Source organism: Canis lupus, chromosome 1, assembly GCF_011100685.1.
Source record: "Canis lupus familiaris isolate Mischka breed German Shepherd chromosome 1, alternate assembly UU_Cfam_GSD_1.0, whole genome shotgun sequence".
NCBI lineage: Eukaryota > Metazoa > Chordata > Mammalia > Carnivora > Canidae > Canis > Canis lupus.
In genome coordinates this window covers 25,401,164-25,422,052 of record NC_049222.1, presented here as the reverse complement: position 1 = coordinate 25,422,052, position 20,889 = coordinate 25,401,164, and the positions used below count along the sequence as shown (strand labels likewise).

Genomic DNA, 20,889 nt, shown 5'->3' with positions numbered 1-20,889 from the left:
CTATTCTGGAGAAAGTTCCATGTGCACTTGAGAAGAATATTCAGTTGCGTTTGGATGTAAAGTTCAGTAAATATCTGTGAAATCCATCTGGTCCAGTGTGTCATTTAAAGCTCTTGTTTCTTTGAAGATGTTGTGCTTAGAAAATCCGTCATTTACAGAAAGTGCCATGTTAATGTCTCCCAGTATTATTGTATTATTATCTAAGTATGTCTTAACTTTGGTTATTAGTTGATTGATATACTTGACAGCTCCCACATTAGGGGCATAAATATTCATAAATATTCATGATTGTTAGGTCCTCTTGTTGGATATATCCTTTGAGTATGATATAGTGTCCCTCTTCATCTCTTACTATAGTCTTTGGGATAAACTTTAATTTATCTGCTCTGAGGATTGCTACCCCTGCTGTCTTCTGAGGACCATTTGAACGGCCATTTGCCATTCAAATGGTTCTCCAACATTTTATTTTCAGGCTGTAGGTGTCCTTGGATCTCAAATGACTCTCTTGTAGATAGCAAATAGATGGGTCTTGATTTTTTATCCATTCTGAAACCCTGCCTTTTGATAGGATCATTAAGCCCATTTACATTCAGAGTTACTATTGAAAGATATGAATTTAGTGTCATCATGATACCTATTCAGTCCCTGTTTTTGTGGATTGTTTCTTTGGACTTCCTCTTTCTTTTACAGAGTTCCCCTTAATATTTCTTGCAGAGCTGGTTTGGTGGTCACATATTCTTTCCATTTCTGCCTATCTCGGAAGCTCTTTTTCTCTCCTTCTATTCTGAATGAGAGCCTTTCTGGATGCAGTATTCTTGGCTGCATGTCCTTCTCATTTAGGACCCTGAATATATCCTGCCAGCCCTTTCTGGCCTGCCAGGTCTCTGTGAAAATGTCTGCTATTAACCTAATACTTCTCCCCAGAAAGGTTAGGGATTTCTTGTTTCTTGCTGCTTTAGGGATCTTCTCTTTATCTTTGGAATTTGCAAGTTTCACTATTAAATGTCAGGGTGTGGAACGGTTTTTACTGATTTTAGGGGGGGATCTATCTCCTGGATCTGAATGCCTGTTTCCCTTCCCTTCCCAGGTTAGGGAAGTTGCTAGCTATGATTTGTTCAAATACACTTTCTGTCCCTCTGTCCTCTTCAAGGCCCTCTGGCACCCCAGTTAAACAGATTTTTCTTTCTGAGGCAATCATTTTCCTTAATCTTTCCTCATGGTCATATATATATATATATATATATGATGACTGTGGTTAATTTTCATTATATATGAAATATATATATATATATATACAAATTTTTTTATTGGTGTTCAATTTGCCAACATATAGAATAACACCCAGTGTTCATCCCATTAAGTGCCCCCCTCAGTGCCCATCACCCAGTCACCCCCACCCCCTGCCCACCTCCCCTTCCACCACCCCTAGTTCATTTCCCAGAGTTAGGAGTCTCTCATGTTCTGTCTCCCTTTATGATATTTCCCACTCATTTTTTCTCCTTTCCCCTTTATTCCCTTTCAATATTTTTCATATTCCACAAATGAATGAGACCATAAAATGTTTGTCCTTCTCCGATTGACTTATTTCACTCAGCATAATACCCTCCAGTTCCATCCACATCGAAGCAAATGGTGGGTATTTGTCATTTTTTTTCACAGTAACTTCTTTTTCTTTTTTTTAAATAATAAATTTATTTTTTATTGGTGTTCAATTTACTAACATACAGAATAACACCCAGTGCTCATCCCGTCAAGTGCCCCCCGTCACCCTTTCACCCCCACCCCCTGCCCTCCTCCCATTCCATCACCCCTAGTTCGTTTCCCAGAGTTAGGAGTCTTTATGTTCTGTCTCCCTTTCTGATATTTCCACCCATTTCTTCTCCCTTCCCTTATATTCCCTTTCACTATTATTTATATTCCCCAAATGAATGAGAATATACAATGTTTGTCCTTCTCCGATTGACTTACTTCACGCAGCATAATACCCACCAGTTCCATCCACATTGAAGCAAATGGTGGGTATTTGTCATTTCTAATGGCTGAGTAATATTCCATTGTATACATAAACCACATCTTTTTATCCATTCATCTTTCGATGGACACCGAGGCTCCTTCCACAGTTTGGCTATTGTGGACATTGCTGCTAGAAACATCAGGGTGCAGGTGTCCCGGCATTTCATTGCATCTGTATCTTTGGGATAAATCCCCAGCAGTGCAATTGCTGGATCGTAGGGCAGATCTATTTTTAACTCTTTGAGGAGCCTCCACACACTTTTCCAGAGTGGCTGCACCAGTTCACATTCCCACCAACAGTGCAAGAGGGTTCCTTTTCTCTGCATCCTCTCCAACATTTGTGGTTTCCTGCCTTGTTAATTTTCCCCATTATCACTGGTGTGGGGTGGTATCTCATTGGGGTTTTGATTGGTATTTCCCTGATGGCCAGTGATGCTGAGCATTTTCTCATGTGCTTGTTGGCCATGTCTATGTCTTCCTCTGTGAGATATCTGTTCATGTCTTTTGCTCATTTCATGATTGGATTGTTTGTTTCTTTGGTGTTGAATTTAATAAGTTCTTTATGGATCTTGGATACTAGCCCTTTATCTGATAGGTCATTTGCAAATATCTTTTCCCATTCTGTAGGTTGTCTTTTAGTTTTCTTGACTCTATCCTTCACTGTGAAAAATCTTATCTTGATGAAGTCCCAATAGTTCATTTTTGCTTTTGTTTCTCTTACCTTCTTGGATGTATCTTGCAAGTAGTTACTGTGGACAAGTTCAAAAAGGGTGTTGCCTGTGTTCTCCTCTAGGATTTTGATGGAATCTTGTCTCACATTTAGATCTTTCATCCATTTTGAATTTTTCTTTGTGTATGGTGTAAGAGAATGGTCCAGTTTCATTCTTCTGTATGTGGATGTCCAATTTTCCCAGCACCATTTATTGAAGAGACTGTTTGTTTTTCCCAGTGGATAGTCTTTCCTCCTTTGTCGAATATTAGTTGGCCATAAAGTTGAGGGTCCACTTTTGGATTCTCTCTTCTGTTCCACTGATCTATGGGTCTGTTTTTGTGCCAGTACACAGTTCCTTGATGACTACAGCTTTGCAGTACAGCCTGAAATCTGGCATTGTTATGCCCTGAGCTATGGTTTTCTTTTTTAATATTCCCCTGGCCATTCGGGGTCTTTTCTGATTCCACACAAATCTTAAATTAATTTGTTCCAACTCTCTGAAGAAAGTCCATGGTACTTTGATAAGGATGCATTAAACGTGGAAATTGCCCTGGGTAACATTGACATTTTCACAATATGAATTCTGCCAATCCATGAGCATGGAATATTTTTCCATCTCTTTGTGTCTTCCTCATTTTCTTTCAGAAGTGTTCTATAGTTTTTAGGGTATAGATCCTTTACCTCTTTGGTTAGGTTTATTCCTAGGTATCTTATGCTTTTCAGAGATATCTACAGAACCTTACGTCCAAACGCAACTGAATACACATCCTTCTCAAGTGCACATGGAACTTTCTCCAGAATAGACCACATACTGCATCACAAATCAGGTCTTAACCGATACCAAAAGATTGGTATCGTCCCCTGCGTATTCTCAAACCATAATGCCTTGAAATTAGGACTAAATCACTAGAAGAAGTTTGCAATGATTTCAAACATGTGTAGGTTAAGGACCATCCTGTTAAAAAAATGAAATGGTCAACCAGGAAATTAAGGAAGAATTAAAAAGATTCATGGAAACTAATGAGAATGAAGATACAACCATTCAAAATCCTTAGGATACAGCAAAAGCAGTCCTAAGGGGGAAATACATCGCCAATACAAGCAGCCATCCAAAAACTGGAAAGAACTCAAATACAAAAGCTAACCTTACACCTAAAGGAGCTAGAGAAAAAACAGCAAATAGATCCTACACCCAGCAGAAGACGAGTTAATAAATATTCAAGCAGAACTCAATGAAATAGAGACCAGAAGAACTGTGGAACAGATCAACAAAACCAGGAGTTGGTTCTTTGAAAGAATAAATAAGATAGATAAGCCATTAGCCAGCCTTATTAAAAAGAAGAGAGATATGACTCAAATTAATAAAATCATGAATGAGAAAGGAGAGATCACTACCAACACCAAGGAAATACAAACGATTTTAAAAACATATTATGAGCAGCTATATGCCAATGAATTAGGCAATCTAGAAGAAATGTACGCATTTCTGGAAAATCACAAACTACCAAAACTGGAACTGGAAGAAATAGAAAACCTGAACAGACCAATAACCAGGGAGGAAATTGAAGCATTCATCAAAAACCTCCCAAGACACAAAAGTCCAGGGCCAGCAGGCTTCCCAGGGGAATTCTATCAAACGTTTAAAGAAGAAACCATACCTATTCTACTAAAGCTGTTCGGAAAGATAGAAAGAGATGGAATACCTCCAAACTCGTTCGATGAGGCCAGCATCACCTTAATTCCAAAACCAGACAAAGACCCCACCAAAAAGGAGAATTATAGACCAATATCCCTGGTGAACATGCATGCAAAAATTCTCAACAAGATACTAGCCAATAGGATCCAACAACACATTAAGAAGATTATTCACCATGACCAAGTAGGATTTATCCCCGAGATGCAAGGCTGGTTCAACACTTGTAAAACAATCAATGTGATTCATCATATCAGCAAGATAAAAAACAAGAACCATATGATCCTCTCAATTGATGCAGAGAAAGCATTTGACAAAATACAGCATCCATTCCTGATCAAAACTCTTCAGAGCGTAGAGATAGAGGGAACATTCCTCAGCATCTTAAAAGCCATCTATGAAAAGCCCACAGCAAATATCATTCTCAAAAAAAGCCCACAGCAAATATCATTCTCAATGGAGAAGCACTGGGAGCCTTTCCCCTAAGATCAGGAACAAGACAGGGATGTCCACTCTCACCACTGCTATTCAACATAGTACTGGAAGTCCTAGCCTCAGCAATCAGACAACAAACAGAAGTAAAAGGCATTCAAATTGGCAAAGAAGAAGTCAAACTCTCCCTCTTTGCTGATGGCCAGATACTCTACATAGAAAACCCAAAGACTCCACCCCAAGATTTCTAGAACTCATACAGCAATTCAGCAGTGTGGCAGGATACGAAATCAATGCCCAGAAGTCAGTGGCATTTCTATACACTAACAATGAGACTGAAGAAAGAGAAATTAAGGAGTCAATCCCATTTACAATTGCATCCTCATGGTCTTTTAATTGTTTTTATCTTTTTTCCTTAGCTTCCTTCCTTGCTATCAACTTGTCTTCTATTTCACTCACTCATTCTTCTACCTCATTAACTCTTGTCATTAGGACCTCCAGTTTGGATTGCAGGTCATTTAATGGATTTTTTTATTTCAGCTTGATTAGATCTAAATTCTGTAGTCATGAAGTCTCTTGAATCCTTTATGCTTTTTTCCAGAGCCACCAGTAGCTTTATAATTTTGCTTCTGAATTGGCTTTCTGACATCGAATTGTAATCCAAATTCTGTAATTCTGTGGGATAGGGTACTATTTCTGATTCTTTCTTTTGTGGTGAGTTCTTCCTTCTAATCATTTTGCTCAATGCAGAGTGGCTAAAAACAAGTTTTACTGGAAAAAGGAATGAAGAAAAAAGAGAAAAAAGGGGAAAACAAACAAATAACAAATAACAAAAACAAAACAAACACACACACACACACACACACACACACACACAAAACAACCAAGGAGGGGTATCCTCTGATTCTATATACTGTAAGTCCCTCGACTTCCCCTGAGCTTTCCAGCACTCATCGGTCAAGAACTTGCTCTTCCCTGTCCTTCCAGCTGGTCTTCTGGTGGAAGGGCCTGCTGTGCTTACTCTCAGGTGTGTGCACCTGGGGGAGCTACCTTGCCACGTGCCAGGTGCCGGACTCAGTGGGAGCTGTTTATCCTGTGAGGCCCCTGTTCCCTGGTAGCCCTGCTCCATCCCAGGCATAAGGTGACACAGGGAGGAACAAGACTGGCAGTGGCCAGCTCTCCAGATCTGGAGTCCGGTCCTGCAGTAACTACCGCAGCTTCCCCTCCGCAAGGGCCTGGATGCTCCGGGGTAGGGGGGCGCTGATCTGTACAGCTCAGGGGCGCCCAGCAGCAGGAGCGTCCTTGCTGTCCTGTGTCCTCCCGGCCTCCGCCTGTCCCAAGGGGAGTGCCGGATCCTGGGCCGTGTCCCCCAGTGCCCTGGTCCCCAGGGCCTGCACCACTGGAATTGTGCTCCCGGGCCGCGCAGCCCCCTCCTTGCAGAGCCGCCACCTGAACTGCTCTCAGGGCCAGGCAGCCCCCTCCGGAGGGAGCCGCTGCCTGAGCCTCCGCCTGAACTGCTCCCAGGGCCCTGCCGGGCACACGCTCTAGCCCTTTAGGGAGCTCAGCCTGTGGTGTGTGGCGTGCTCTCCCGCAGGGCGCACTTCCTCTGTTAGTGACCCCCGCAACCTGGTGACTCCACTGCCCCTCCTGGGATCCTGCCCGAGTTCCCTGCGAGCGCCTTTCCATAGATTGGTAAAGTTCCTGCTTTGGTAAAGCAGGTAAAGATTGGTAAAGATTGATAAAGTTCCTGCTTCTCTGGGACTGGGCTTTCCTGTCCTTGAGGCTCTCACTGCCCGGCCTTAGCCCGGCTCCTAGCCGGTCCCCTTCCCCACTGGATGCTTTTTTATTTATTTTTCCATCTTCCTACCTTGATAGAAGTGTGAACTCTCTTCACTGTAGCATTCCAGCTGTTCTCTCTTTAAATCTCAGGCCAAATTTGTAGGTTTTCAGGATTATTTGAAAGTTATCTAGGTAAGTTGGTGTGGACAGGTGACTTGGGGGTCCTAATTTTCTGCCATCTTGCCCCACCCCAAATGACAGGGAACTATTAAAAAATCTCTAATTTAGGGACTAGAGAGAGAAATTAGTTGCTCTATACAAACCATGTCAAATTATCCCAAAACATGACAAGTAAAAATAATGTTGATAATTTTTTGTTTTTATGGACAGGATTTTCTCAGTGTTATCTTAAGTGTGAATAAGAACATGGTTCATAATCTTTTCCATTTATTGATCAGCTCCATACAACCTAACAAATAACACTGTGCTTGCTTTTACAGGTAACCTTAAGGAAAATCCCTACCACTCCTCCCTCAAATTCCAAGCCCTCTGGCCCACAACAATATTACCTAAATTGTTCCTCATATGAATTCTGGTTTCAAGACCTATTGTTTCATAAAAAGGCATGACACTGAAAAATGTAAAATTTATCACTTTCATGCAAAAATAGCACATATATAGATGTTTGTGTGGACTACCTGTGAAAGAAAACATAGGCACTCGTAATAGAGTTGCCTCTGGAAGAGGCCAGGGGGACCCTGAAAAAATCTTTGGTGAAAACAAGACTAATTTTCATTGCTGTATATGAAAAATCACACTTAGGTTAAGAAGTATTATCTCTGGGTGGTGAAAATCCAAAGAACAGTTTATTTATTGCCTGTTATTAATTTTGTATTATTTATATAATGAACTTAAATTTACTCCAAAGACCAAAAAAATTTCAAAATATTTTGAGAAAAGAGAGGAAAGGATGCATCCATATTCTAGTAGCTGGGAGAGCAATGAAAGTTGTAATCTCTGTTGCTGAAAAGAAAAATACAATCCTGAATGTAAACCTGGATGCTGACATTAGATCAGGGAGGAAGTAAAAATGTCACACAATTAGTAGGCAAAGAGGTGGTAGAGAAAATAAATCTAGATACAAAATTACCTATAAGAAAATTGCACAGAATATGTAACCAAATGAAAATTCAAAAACCAATCCAACAATATCTTGCTTTTAATATTTATTTTGATGTCTTCTTATGTCCAACAATATGACCAATTGAAGAAACAAACAGCATTGTAACAAGAAATTCTCAGTTCCATTCATTAGGTTTCAATAGCCGAGTTTCTCCCAGAATCCTATCTGGACTAACCTCAGTTATTACCATACCATACAGACAGACAGATCTCTTTGGGGCTTTTGGCGGCGATCTTTTATTCTCACAGCACTTTGAAGGATTTGAGATGAAGAACGCTGTACTATTGCCTTTGCACATCTTCCAGACAGTGGAAAATGTGTTTGGGAGCAGCAAATTGAAGTTCATCTTCTGGGAGCCTGTGAAAATATCTGGCTTTTGTAGATTGGTGAACCAAAAGAAAAAAAAATACCTTCAATCCTTGGATTGATATTATAGACTACCAGTACTCTTCTCATGGTAACAGTCCCACACAAACCAGTTTATAAAACTCCAGAATGTGGGGTAGATCCTTCATCTTTTAGGAAAATAGCATCTCTTAAAACAATTATTTTATTTCATCCATTGGTTGTTGCTAATGGCAACAGAAAGAATGCACTGGAGTGTCATAATAATCCTCCATTAAATCCCTGGTGTTTAAATTTTAATGTTATAATTCAAGAGCTGACAAAAGCCCATTGAGTGCATCTATGGGGAGGAAAACAGGCGGGCCCATTTTCTCAGGGGTGATGCTATAGCAACATGGAATGAATTTGGGGTCAGGGAACAAGCAGTCTCCAAGCTTTGTTTGCATTTCCTGGCTAAAAGTAGAATTCAACATTATAAATTTTACCCAAGTAAGTAGTTATTTTGAGCAGCAGGAAGATAGCTCCCTTTGTACCGCTGTTTACATTGAAAACAGAGAGAAGGTAACAAAACCAGAACTGGAAGAAAGACATACCAACAAATATATTATGAAATGACTCTCAAAGTGACCACTTTAGAAACTCCAAAATGCCCTATGCTTGACACCCAAACCCTCTTCCCTGGACAAACAATACTTTTGAACATGGAAAAATATCACAACTCCCAGAATGTCTTTTAAAAAGGAGACAAAAAAGTCTGATCAACAGTCCCTGAATGTGACCCCTTCTAGTCATGCAAGACATGACAAAATAGGGTGCTGTTGATCCCATCTAGCTCTTTATAATGGTACTTTTGTTTCAGTGGGAGGATTTTTTTCTATCAGAATAAAAAAATATACCTGAATCACAAATGCCTGCTGTACAACAGAAGGCAACAAAACAAGCAAACAAACAAAATATACCCTACCTTAATTGCCAGAGGTTTGTGCTGCCAACTTTTCTTTCCTTATAGCATCTGTGTTTTCACTTTTGGCTTTAGTGTTAAACATTAGCATATTGAGTCAATAATATAAACTAATATATTTGAGGTGGTTGTCCAATAAAGGTGTATCTAGTTACAGATTCTATTTATATAGCTCACAATATACAAAAATAAAGAATGTTAGGTTTTCAAGTGCTAAGTCAGACAAATAAACCTGTAAACCATGTAGCTCAGCAAAACTCAAAGCTATTCCTTCCTTTCCATCCCTTTGTCCAGATCCTCATTGTTTCACATCAACAATGAAAAATCCTTGCCCCTCCCAACCTCTCAGGACCTCTAGTACCCACCTCTTGCAATTCATCCTATTGCAATATTAATCATCTTCTTAAAACAAAAAAAACTCCCTTATTTAAAAATCTTTGATGTCTATAGAATCAAATTCACACTCCTACAGATTAACTTTGCTGTTTATTATTAGTAAGGCAAACTGTATAACTTGCTATTCCACTATTTCTGCTATTCCAGAAAATATTTCTTTTTCTTTTTACTCCAAGCTTGCATGGCACATGTAGAATTGTCTTTCAGGACTTATTCACTTTTTTCTAATAAACTGTCTAGTTATCATTCCCTGAGGGAAGGGACCATATATTCAACTAGGAAGAAAACATTTTTTAAAGAAATATTCCCTAAGCTGCATTCCTTACCTGGTTTTGACTATTAGGTATGCCAAGTATAATACTATCTATGAAAGGAAGCTATGAAATAAAAAATATTAGTAAGTAATATATTATAATCAGATGTAAGTATCTTAAATGAAAGAGTGGCTTAGCATAAAAAGAAAAATAAGGGATTAGGCTAGGTTAATCTGCGTGAATAAATAACCCTCATATCTGAACAGTTGATCATGATAAAATTACATTTTTTTTTCATGTTACTCATCAAGTGAATATTGGCAAAAAGACCCTGCTCATCATAGTCAATGAGGGAACCAGGATGATGGAAGCTCCTTCTCTAAACATACTTACATAATCACTAAGAAGGGAATCTGGCAAACTACAACACACTGGCTTTGAAGATTTCTGCCCATATGTGACCCAGATCTCTTCTGCTCACCACATAACACAACCAACCTGACTTCCAGGGGACAAGGAAGAGCAATCCTACACGTATTCAGAAATGGAGACATTCTGAAAAGTGTGGAGAGCAACACTAGTGATGACTACCCCATATTTTCCCAAGAGTTGAAAAAAAAAGCAATAAATTTCAAAATTTACTTAAAACCAACAAAATATTTAAAGTTAGGAAACTCTCTAAGGTTGATCAAAGATATCTTTCAATAACCTTAGAAAACTGTTTCCCTATGGTGAAATTTTAGATATTTTCCCCTTAAGATTAAAGATAAAAATGCTTATTATCCTTGCTTTTGATTAATACAAATACTAAAGTCTGGCCAAGACAATAAAACAAAAAAAGAAAGTGAGGTCTAAACTTCACCTTTTGACTTTTTTTTGGATTTTTCTATCAGAATTATTAAATGTAGCATAAGATTAGAAAGTAAAAGCAAAACATTAGTGACCCGTACAAAAGCATCAGATGAGTTAACATTTGTATAATTGGAGACTTAGAGAGATGAGAGAGTATGGAGCATAAAAATTATTTGGGGAAATATTGGTTGGAAAATTTCAAAATTTTATCAAAAATCCACCCATAATTTATAAGAATTTAAGCAACCACTATGCAGGGAGAAACCCCAGGTCCATTATTTTATTATTTTTTAAAATTAATTTTTAATTTTTTTCCTATTTTTTAATTTGAGTTCAATTTGCCAACATACATTATAACACCCAGTGCTCATTCCGTCAAGTGCCCTCCTTAGTGGGCATCACCCAGTCACCCTGTCCCCCTGACCACCTCCCCTTCTACCATCCCTTGTTTGTTTCCCAGGGTTAGGAGTCTCTCATGTTCTGTCACTTTCTCTGGTATTTCCCACTCATTTTCTCTCCTCCCTATAATCCTTTTCACTATTTTTTATATTCCCCAAATGAATGAGACCATATAATGTTTGTCCTTCTCCGATTGACTTACTTCACTCAGCATAATACCCTCCAGTTCCATCCACATCGAAGCAAATGGTGGGTATTTGTCGTTTCTAATGGCTGAGGAATATTCCATTGTATACATATACCACATCTTCTTATCCATTCATCTTTCAATGGACGCTGAGGCTCCTTCCACAGTTTGGCTATCGTGGACATTGCTGCTAGAAACATTGGGGTGCAGGTGTCCCGGCATTTCACTGCATCGGTATCTTTGGGGTAAATTCCCAGCAGTGCAAAAGCTGGGTCACAGGGAAGTTCTATTTTTAACTCTTTGAGGAACCTCCAGACAGTTTTCCAGAGTGGCTGTACCAGTTCACATTCCCACCAACAGTGCAAGAGGGTTCCCATTTCTTCACATCTTCTCCAACATTTGGTGTTTCCTGTGGTTAATTTTCCCCATTCTCACTGGTGTGAGGTGGTATCTCATTGTGATTTTGATTTGTATTTCCCTGATGGCCAGTGATGCAGAGCATTTTCTCATGTGCTTGTTGGCCATGTCTATGTCTTCTTTGGTGAGATTTCTGTCCATGTCTTTTGCCCATTTCATGACTGGATTGTTCATTTCTTTGCTGTTGAGTTTAATAAGTTCTTTATAGATCTTGGAAACTAGCCCTTTATCTGATATGTCATTTGCAAAGATCTTCTCCATTCTGTAGGTTGTCTTTTAGTTTTGTTGACTGTTTGTTTTGCTGTGCAGAAGCTTTTTATCTTGATGAAATCCCAAGAGTTCATTTTTGCTTTTGTTTCCCTTGCTAGGTCCATTATTTTAAACTGTGGAAAGCCAATGTCAAATAGCACATAAAAAGAACAGGAGGAAAATATATCTTAAAGATAGAGATCTGAAGTATGAAGACTGACCCCTCATCAGAAAAAGCCAGAAGACAATGGAACAACATCTTTAAACTTATTAAAGAAAAATATAAACCTGTCAACCTGGGAAAGTACTGATCTGCCGCAGGTCTGCACTACAAGAAATGCTAAAGTTTTTGGGTGATAGTAAATGATACAGGTGAAAATTTAATTATGCAAAAAAAAAAGAAACATTAAATACTGTGATAAATTTAAAGAAAAAATTAAACAAATCAGATGAAAGGGATAAACTTTTTTTTGAGAAAAACACCTAATCAAACTGATAGAAATGAAAGGAAAATGGAATAGTCCCATTAAATAAATAAAAGTGATAATTAAAAGATAATCAAAAGGTACAATCTTCCAGGTATAAAATAAATAAGTCCTGGGATGTAATGTACAACATGGTGACTATGGTTAATAATAATGTATTGTGTATTTGTAAGTTGCTAAGAAAGTAGATTTTAAATGTTCTCATCACAAGAAAAAACTTTGTAATTAAGTGTGGTAATGGAAGTTAATTAGGTTTATTGTAGTGATCCTTTTGCAACATATACATATATTAAATGAGTATGTTGTACACCAAAACTTTCAATATAATGCATATCAATTATATCTTTGTTTTTAAAAAACCCCCCAAGAAAATGCTGGGCTCAGATGGTTTCACTAGTGAATTCTATTAAGCACTTAAATAAATTATCCCAATTATATTTAACTTTTTCTGTTTTTTTTTTTCCCCCATAGAAATGTGCACTTAAAAGGGATGGTCTGAGTTTATTTGCTGAATGGAGATACTTCGAACTCAGGTCTGGCCAATAAAGAATTTGACTATAATTGCAAGTGGTTGAGATTATCCATTTGTTCTTCAGTTAACACTTGATGCTGATCCTTCACCCCAGCCAGTCCCCCCATTCCCACCCAAAGCAGAGACTGATGCACAAGAAGAGAAATGACAAACATAGGAACCTGACACTGCTGTTGGGAAAATGGATATAAGTTCTACTTTTCTTGAAGGTTATTAAAATCAAGATTGACATAAACAAAGTCAGTGTGTTTGAAAGAAGAAAAAGAAAAAAGAGTAATGGTAAATTTGAGCTTAGATCAAGGTGAGTTTTGCGTTTCATAAACAAATGCTGCAGGCCAAATATTTGGTGGACTGAAATAATTGCAATTCTTTTCAATCTTTTTATCACAGAGTACTTGTTGCAGATAAAAATGAAGTAAGCCTTTTACATGTTTTTCTTTCTCATTCTAAGAACTGTCATTCTGGCTTCTAGCAGAAAACTTTCCCAAACATGAAAGAGAAGAGGCAAAAGCAAGGAAGAGAATGTTGTGTGTCTGTGAACAGACATTCAAAGGTAAGTTTTCAGGGAATAGGGAAAGTTCTGGCAAGTTTAAGCAGCATACTTTCACTGTATCTTGAAGGGCATGGACTGCAGTACATGTATTAATGTTGCAGGTCAGGTTCCCCAGGAAGTTGCCCAGGAAATGGAGCTTAGTCCACAAATAGTTTTGGGGGGAGTTGCTGTCAGGATTAGCTTCTGTGCAGGATTGTAAGGAAGCATAGTAGGGCCAAGGGAGAAACTGAGCTGTGGTGCAGCAACAACACCTAGGGCAGGCCCAAGGGGAGCCCTAAGGTCAGAATGGCCTTTCGATACACCTTAAATACACCTCAAAAAGGGACCAGTGATACTATGCAATGTGGCTCTCTTTAGGGGACAGCAACTTCCAGAGAGGACTGGCAGCTGAGAGTTCTCAGCCAGCAACACATTCAGCAGTTAAGGGGATTAGTCCTTCCTTGTTGGAAGAGGAATCCAGGCAGGGTAGTACAGCATCCATTATTGTCCATTTGTACAAGTCTTTGCTCCTCTTGCTTTACCTAAGCCCCAAAAGTCATTCCTCCAGGACTATGGTGATTGTTTTTCCTAGGGTAGACTTACTAGAGGAAAATTAAAAGAAAAAACTGTAGTTCTCACTGGTGCATGTGGGATTGAAGCTACAGTTATGATAAGTTATTGTCTCCTTATTCCACAATCTATCCTAGATTCTTCTTCCACAGCTAGTATCTCTGCTGGTCTTAGTGGCTTAGCTGGTGGAGCAACTCAAAGTCATATCTGATTGCCTAAACCCTGGGTCATTAAGCCCTTTTGAAATTGTGGCTACTACTCTATTTGTCCATTTACCATCCAAATTAGGCAAAGAAGTACTACGAGATAACCATACACCATATTCTTCCCTGTCCGCAATATGTCATAAAGCCTTCCTCCTGATGATCAGATCAATCGCCTCTATCAATATGGTATCCTCCCCTTGCCACTGGCTCCTTAGCATAAGGAGTATGAAGTACATGGCATAAATCACACTTTGAATTTCCATGGTGGATGTTTTCCATCTTAGGAACAAAAACCACAAAACACACATAGGTCAGAATTTTCAGAAAAAGAAAGCAGAAATTCCTTATAGGTCATTCCCATTTTCACCGTTTGGTTCCTGGCACCATGTATTCTAACTAATGGGGCACAACACTCTAGAGTAGTCATTAATTTGAGGATATACTGTGTTGTGGAAGATGACTCCCTATCTTAATATGGTTTTATTTTTGAAGCACCTGTCTTATCTGTGCCATCTATAAGCTATTCCATTGCTCTTCAATGCTAGCTGCTTTCAGATGCTGTGTTATGTGACAAGACCTGTGGATCTTCTGATTGTAAGCCCACTGTTGCACTCCGTTGCCATAAGTGAGTCTCTTTAGTCCAGAGTTTTTCCTACACATTATGGGATGTTTAGCAGCAACTCTGGCCTCTAGCCACTAGATGTCAGTAGCACCACCCAAACGTGCCAACCAACTGTGGCTCCTGATGTTCCCAAATGTCCCCTGGGAGGGCGGGGAATTACTCCTGGTTAAAAACTACTACCTTAGTCTGTTGAATGCTATTGGGAATTCATGTGGATGGATGAAACTTTCTGTAACCCCATAAATAATGATGCTGTCTGAGACTCTTCCAACAGGAAAGGCAAATCCATACGTAGAATATGTGTAGATTCAAAAAGTGTCAATCCAAAATGAATGGAGGGTTCTTGTAGGATGGAATAAGTACAACATATTCAATTTGCCACTGGGTGGTTGCTTGGCACCTGGAAGGGATGGTGCTATATTTGGGGGTTAGCACTGGTTTCTCTTGCCAAGTCTCCACTCTTGACACCACAGTTAACTGTGTTTCTTTGTATCTGATGTTCAACACTGGGGGCTCTGATGACAGAGAGAGTTGGCTGACATGGACTGGCTGACATTTTGTCTACTCTGATTATTTGTTTGTTTAATGCCTATTCCAGGGTAGATGTTCTCTAGTGGACACAAACATACAATACAAAGATCTTCACACTGTATGCCCACTCCCATTAGTCCATCCACAAAACATGACTGCAGACCTTCCTCTCCATGATCTTCCCATCTTTTTCCTTCCAAGCTATATGTCACCTATATATTTATATAATTTTAATCCTGGGCTATTTTATTTCCATCAAAAGAGGAATATCGATTGTACCACTTGGAGCTCTGCCTATTGCAAAGATTTTCCCCAGCCAATGTCTTCCAAGGTCACCATGGAGAGGGGCTGCAGTGAAGTCCCAATCCATTTTTAGCTGGACACTCTTACTGAGCTGTCAGTTCATAAATCAGCTTTGTTCTTTTCCTACTTTTTCAGCTGTTGTAAGGCATCCTATGCAGAATAGATAAATGCTGGTTAAGAAGTCTTGCTTTATACAACTGTGGTGGAGGAAATGTAAGTCAAAGCCTCCAGACTCTACTGCTTGCCTGGGCCTTCTGGTGCTTCCTGTGTGTAATCCTTATAGATCATTTCAATCTTAAGACCTGATAGGTCTGATGAAGTCTATTTTGACCTCTTTGACTCTTATTTTTTAATCTCTAAAATGAGAGGTTTAATGAAATAACATCTTTATAACATCTTTTCCAATTCTAGAATTCAATGAGAGGAAGCATAATTTTGTATTTTGCAGGATGATAAACATTGACAACTATTGTACCTTTGCTTTATGACCATGGGTCCCTTACATGATTTTATCTAGGAATACCTCAAATGCCCCATTTTCACCATCCTGACCAGTTAAATCATTATTATGAGAAAACCAGTGTTTCCGAAGCCAATGAAAATCCTGTGCCCAGAGCAGCAACATTACTGTTCACTACTCAGTTTTCTGCTTCAACTTGCACAATCATTTACATACCCAATTTATAGTAAATGTTATGTTGAGAATTATAGACTCTATGATATCTCTGGGAGAAACCTTAAAGAGTACTACCTGAGTCTTCTGGCCACATGTAACCTAATCTGTCAGAGGGAAAACCCAGTTTCATTGGCCCCACTTGGGACCTCTGTAGTCTCTAATACTTTGAGTGCACTTAGGTCTGCAAAGAAAGGAGATTCAAGAACGAATTCGCTAAGCAATCAGTGAGAGCTATTGGCTACGTCAGAAAAATACCTTGAGATGGGGACTGTGAGGTATGAGGATTTATTTATTTGCAATGGGAAAATGATTTTAAAATTAATTAAATACACTTTGAGAAAACTAAGCAGATTGTATTAGTCAAGGTTCTTCAGAGAAACAGAACCAATAGGATGTGTGTGTGTGTGTGCGCGCGTGTGTGTAAGTGATTTACATATATAAAGATTTATTTTAAGGAACTGGCTCATGCAATTATGGAAGCTGTCAAGTTCAAACTCTGCAGCATGGGCTAGCAGTCTGGAAACCCAGAGAAAAGCCAATGTTACAGTTCAAGTCTAAAGACTGTCAGGCTGGAAACTCAGGGAAAAACAGATGTTGCTCTCAGGTTTAGAGTGTTACAAAATTCTCTCATGCTTGGGGAGCTCAGTCTTTTATTCTTCAAGCCTTCCACTGATTGAATGAGGTCCATGTACACTATAGAAAGCAATCTGCTCTACTCAAAGTCCACCAATTTAAATGTTAATTTCATCTAAAAGCACCCTCAAAGAAATATCCAGAATAATGTTCAACAACATATTTGGGCACCATGGCCCATCCAAGTTGACATATAAAATTAACCATCACACAGATTATAAAATACATTTGTTTCAGAATTGTTTTCAGAACCAAATTTTGTTCAAGCCACAACATTATAATTGGATACTACAGTATGTATCATTTATGAAATTTTTGGAAAATGGCTAACATTTTGAAACCCTCAAGTGACAGCAAATTAATGGACTGCTTGAGTCCAGTGATAGTCCCTGCATTTTCTTATTTTAAAAGATATAATTTCCATTGCTTGCTAAAAATGTAGCCTTTTTGTTTTTTGGATTTGACTTTGTGCAATAGTTTGCTCACCATTGATTTAGTTGCCCCTCCCCTTCCCTTTTTTTAGGGAAGAAAACAAAATCCTGAGAAATATAAGATATCGTAAAGATTTTAATGTCAAACTTTGAAATACTCTTTTTCCTCTAAAAGCTTATTCAAATAAGTTGAAAAATGAATCATATTTATTTATTTAACCTAAATATTATGAAAAACCTTTAATTCCATTGCTAATACAAGATATGCTTTGTATACAGAAATTATTCAATGTCCAGTCCAATGCCCACACATTCATTACTCATGTTCACCTCTTTTTGGTAACAGCACTTTTTTCTCAGGTATTTAGAAAATGGTTAAACTTTAGGTCTTATTTTACTTTCTTTGATATCTGATTAATTAAAGAAAAAACCTACAATTGACAAGATACACTTATAGACACTCTTAAATCTACTTAAAATTTTGAAATCTTAAGCTAAGCAGTATCTACATTTTGCTCACACATAATTGTCCTCATGATTGTGCTGCTAACAAATATTAGTTATTGGAAAATTATTGTAAAAATTACTTTATGAAGCTTATTTTCCACAAAAATATGCAGATCTTTCCATAATTTTCACAGTGTTGGTTCTGTTTAAGTGAGCATGATTTATTTATCTATCGTATATGTCATTTAATTTACATAAAAATTACTGAAGTAGTATGTTTGTTGAAACTATATTCAAATAACAGAGGAGCATATAAAGTAAAAAGAAGAAACAGCAATTCCCTTTTCCCTAAAATCAGGAATTCATACTGATCTGCTTTTTCAATGGCTGTATAATATTCCAGAGTGTGAATATAACATAATCTGTCTGATAATTCCATTATTGATTACCGATAGTTATTCATGATCCTAAAAGATCTATAGTGAACATATTTCATGCATGATTGTTTGTTTCCACTGGATTTCTACAAGAGCCTACAACTGAACCAAAGACTATAAAAAATTTTACATTTTATTATTTATTACCAAATTTCTCTCAAAAAGGGCACCCCCGGTGGCACAGCAGTTTAGTGCCGCCTGCAGCCCAGGGCATGATCCTGGAGATCCTGGATCGAGTCCCACGTCAGGCTCTCTGCATGGAGCCTGCTTCTCCCTCTGCGTGTGTCTCTGCCTCTCATTCTCTCTCTGTGTCTCTATGAAGAAAGAATGAAAGAAAGAAAGAAAGAAAGAAAGAAGAAAGAAAGAAAGAAGAAAGAAAGAAAATCTTTAAAAAAATTTTCTCTCAAAAAAATCTGTAATAAAATTAATACTCCCACCAACTCTGTGTGTGTGTGCCTGTTTCCCTATCAATGTTAGAAATTATCCATCTTTTAAAGTAGTTAGAATATATAAAACATTGTTTCCAACTGAAAATTCTTTTAATGTTATTTTACTCCACGATGTCAGTAATTATTTCTAAAAGCTAAAATTTTTAAGTATTAATTATTATCACTCTTTCATGCTCTTTTATCATTCTTGTTATTTTATTTCTATATAGGATCAGTATGTACTCATCCTATTTTCAGTCATTGCCTGTAGAAGTCTACTTCTTAGGATCTATATCTCTATCTTTATATCTGTCTTTTTGTATTTTGACTCAAGCATTAAATTTAATGGCTGAATCCATACAATAATCAACTAGTGAATTTGGAATCTCCCATTGCCAAGACAACAGTACATTTATCATTGGTAATCTCAGATTCCACTAAAAATTGTCTTTAATAAAAAGCTCACCGCACTATAAATGGCTTCTGCAAAAAAGTACTAGAGATTATTCATTATAATACCTGCTATATTACTTATTCGAGTTTCATTTTATGGAAATATAGTAACACTGCAAATATTTTCACAAATTGACCAAATATATATTATTTATTCTTGAGCAATGTAATGGTAATAAGTATCCTTTGAGACAAGGAGGATACCAGATTTATATGAGTAGTTAATAATTGAGTATTTATAAGTATTTAATAATTGACTATAAATCCAGAATGTATCATTGCATCATTTCAGTCTGTTAATGACTTTTAAAAATGGCACTTAAAGAATTTCTCCAATACAGGATAGGAGAAGTAACTGACAGCAAGAAATTACATGACTGTAAATGGAAATTATTCCAACTCCAAATGCCTCTAGGAAACATAATTTTCACTCCAATATTTGAAAATAACTAATTTTCAGTAGGAAGTTGACAACATAAACCTTAATTTTGGTAACTTTCATTGGATACTTTTTAAAAACTAACCTTTATTTTGGTGATAATTCACAAGCAGTTGTAAGGGATAACACAGAGATCCCGTGACCTTTTATCCAGTTTTCCCCAAATTATAACATCTTGCAAAACTGTAGTACATTATCACAACAAAGATATTGATGTGGCTATATTAAAGATGCATCATATTGAATACAATGAACCAAAACCTTTGGGATGTAACAAAAGTGATTCTGAGAGAGAAGTTGAGAGCAAGATAGGCTACCTCAAGAAGCAAGAAAAATCTCAAATATAAAACCTAACCTTATACCTAAAGGAGCTAGAAAGGAAGAACAAACAAAACCCCAAACCAGCAGAAGGAAGCAGAATAATAAAGGTTAGAGCAGAAATAAATGATATAGAAACTAAAAAAAAAACCCAATAGAACAAATCAGTGAAACTAGGATCTGGTTCTTGGATGAGATCAACCAAATTGATAAACCTCTAACTAGACACATAAAAAACAATAATAAAATAAATAAATAACTGACTCAAATAAACAGTCAAAAATGAAAGAGAAGTAAAAACCAACATCACAGAAATACAAATAATTGTATTTTTGTATATTATATAGAGAATATAATTGTATATTGAGAATATTATTAAAATTGTATGCCAACAAACTGGACAATCTAAGAGAAATGGAAAAATGCCTAGAAATATAACCTACCAAAATTGAAGCTGGAAGAAATAGAAAATTTGAACAGACTGATTACCAGCAATGAAATTGAATCAATAGTCAATAATCAAAAAATTCCCAACAAACTAAAATCCAGAACCACATGGCTTCATAGTGATGTTCTACCAACATTTTAAAAAGTTGATATCTATTAATATCTATTCTATCTATTCTTTTCAAACTATTCCAAAAAATGCAAGAGGAAAGGAAACTTCCAACTTCATTCTATGAGGCGAGTGTTATTCTAATACCAAAACCAGATAAAGATACCATAAAAAAGAACTATAGGCCAATATCTCTGATATAGATGTAAAAATCCTCAACAAAGTACTAGCAAACAGAATCCAACAATACAGTAAAAAAATAATTTACTACAATCAAGCGGGATTTATTCCTAGGAGGCAAGGGTGGTTCAATATTCACAAATCAATCAATGTGATCCATCACATCAATAAGAGAAAGAATAAAAAACCATATGATCATTTCAACAGATGCAGAAAAAGTGTTTGATAAAGTACAACA

General features: G+C 37.4%; 1 long non-coding RNA gene across 2 annotated transcripts in view; it reads left to right on the top strand.

Annotated features, from left to right (window-relative positions):
- Nucleotides 1-18,562, top strand: part of LOC111095250 — a 38,487-nt gene extending 19,925 nt beyond the window's left edge. Inside the window, exons 3-5 of one of the 2 annotated variants that reach the window (XR_005353499.1) lie at nucleotides 11,992-12,193; nucleotides 12,829-13,190; nucleotides 13,365-18,562. This is a non-coding gene — a long non-coding RNA (uncharacterized LOC111095250). Of the gene's footprint in view, nucleotides 1-11,991; nucleotides 12,194-12,828; nucleotides 13,191-13,340 lie in introns of both variants that reach the window. The other variant, XR_005353498.1, reaches the window with a different exon arrangement.
- The last annotated feature ends 2,327 nt before the right edge of the window (nucleotides 18,563-20,889 follow it).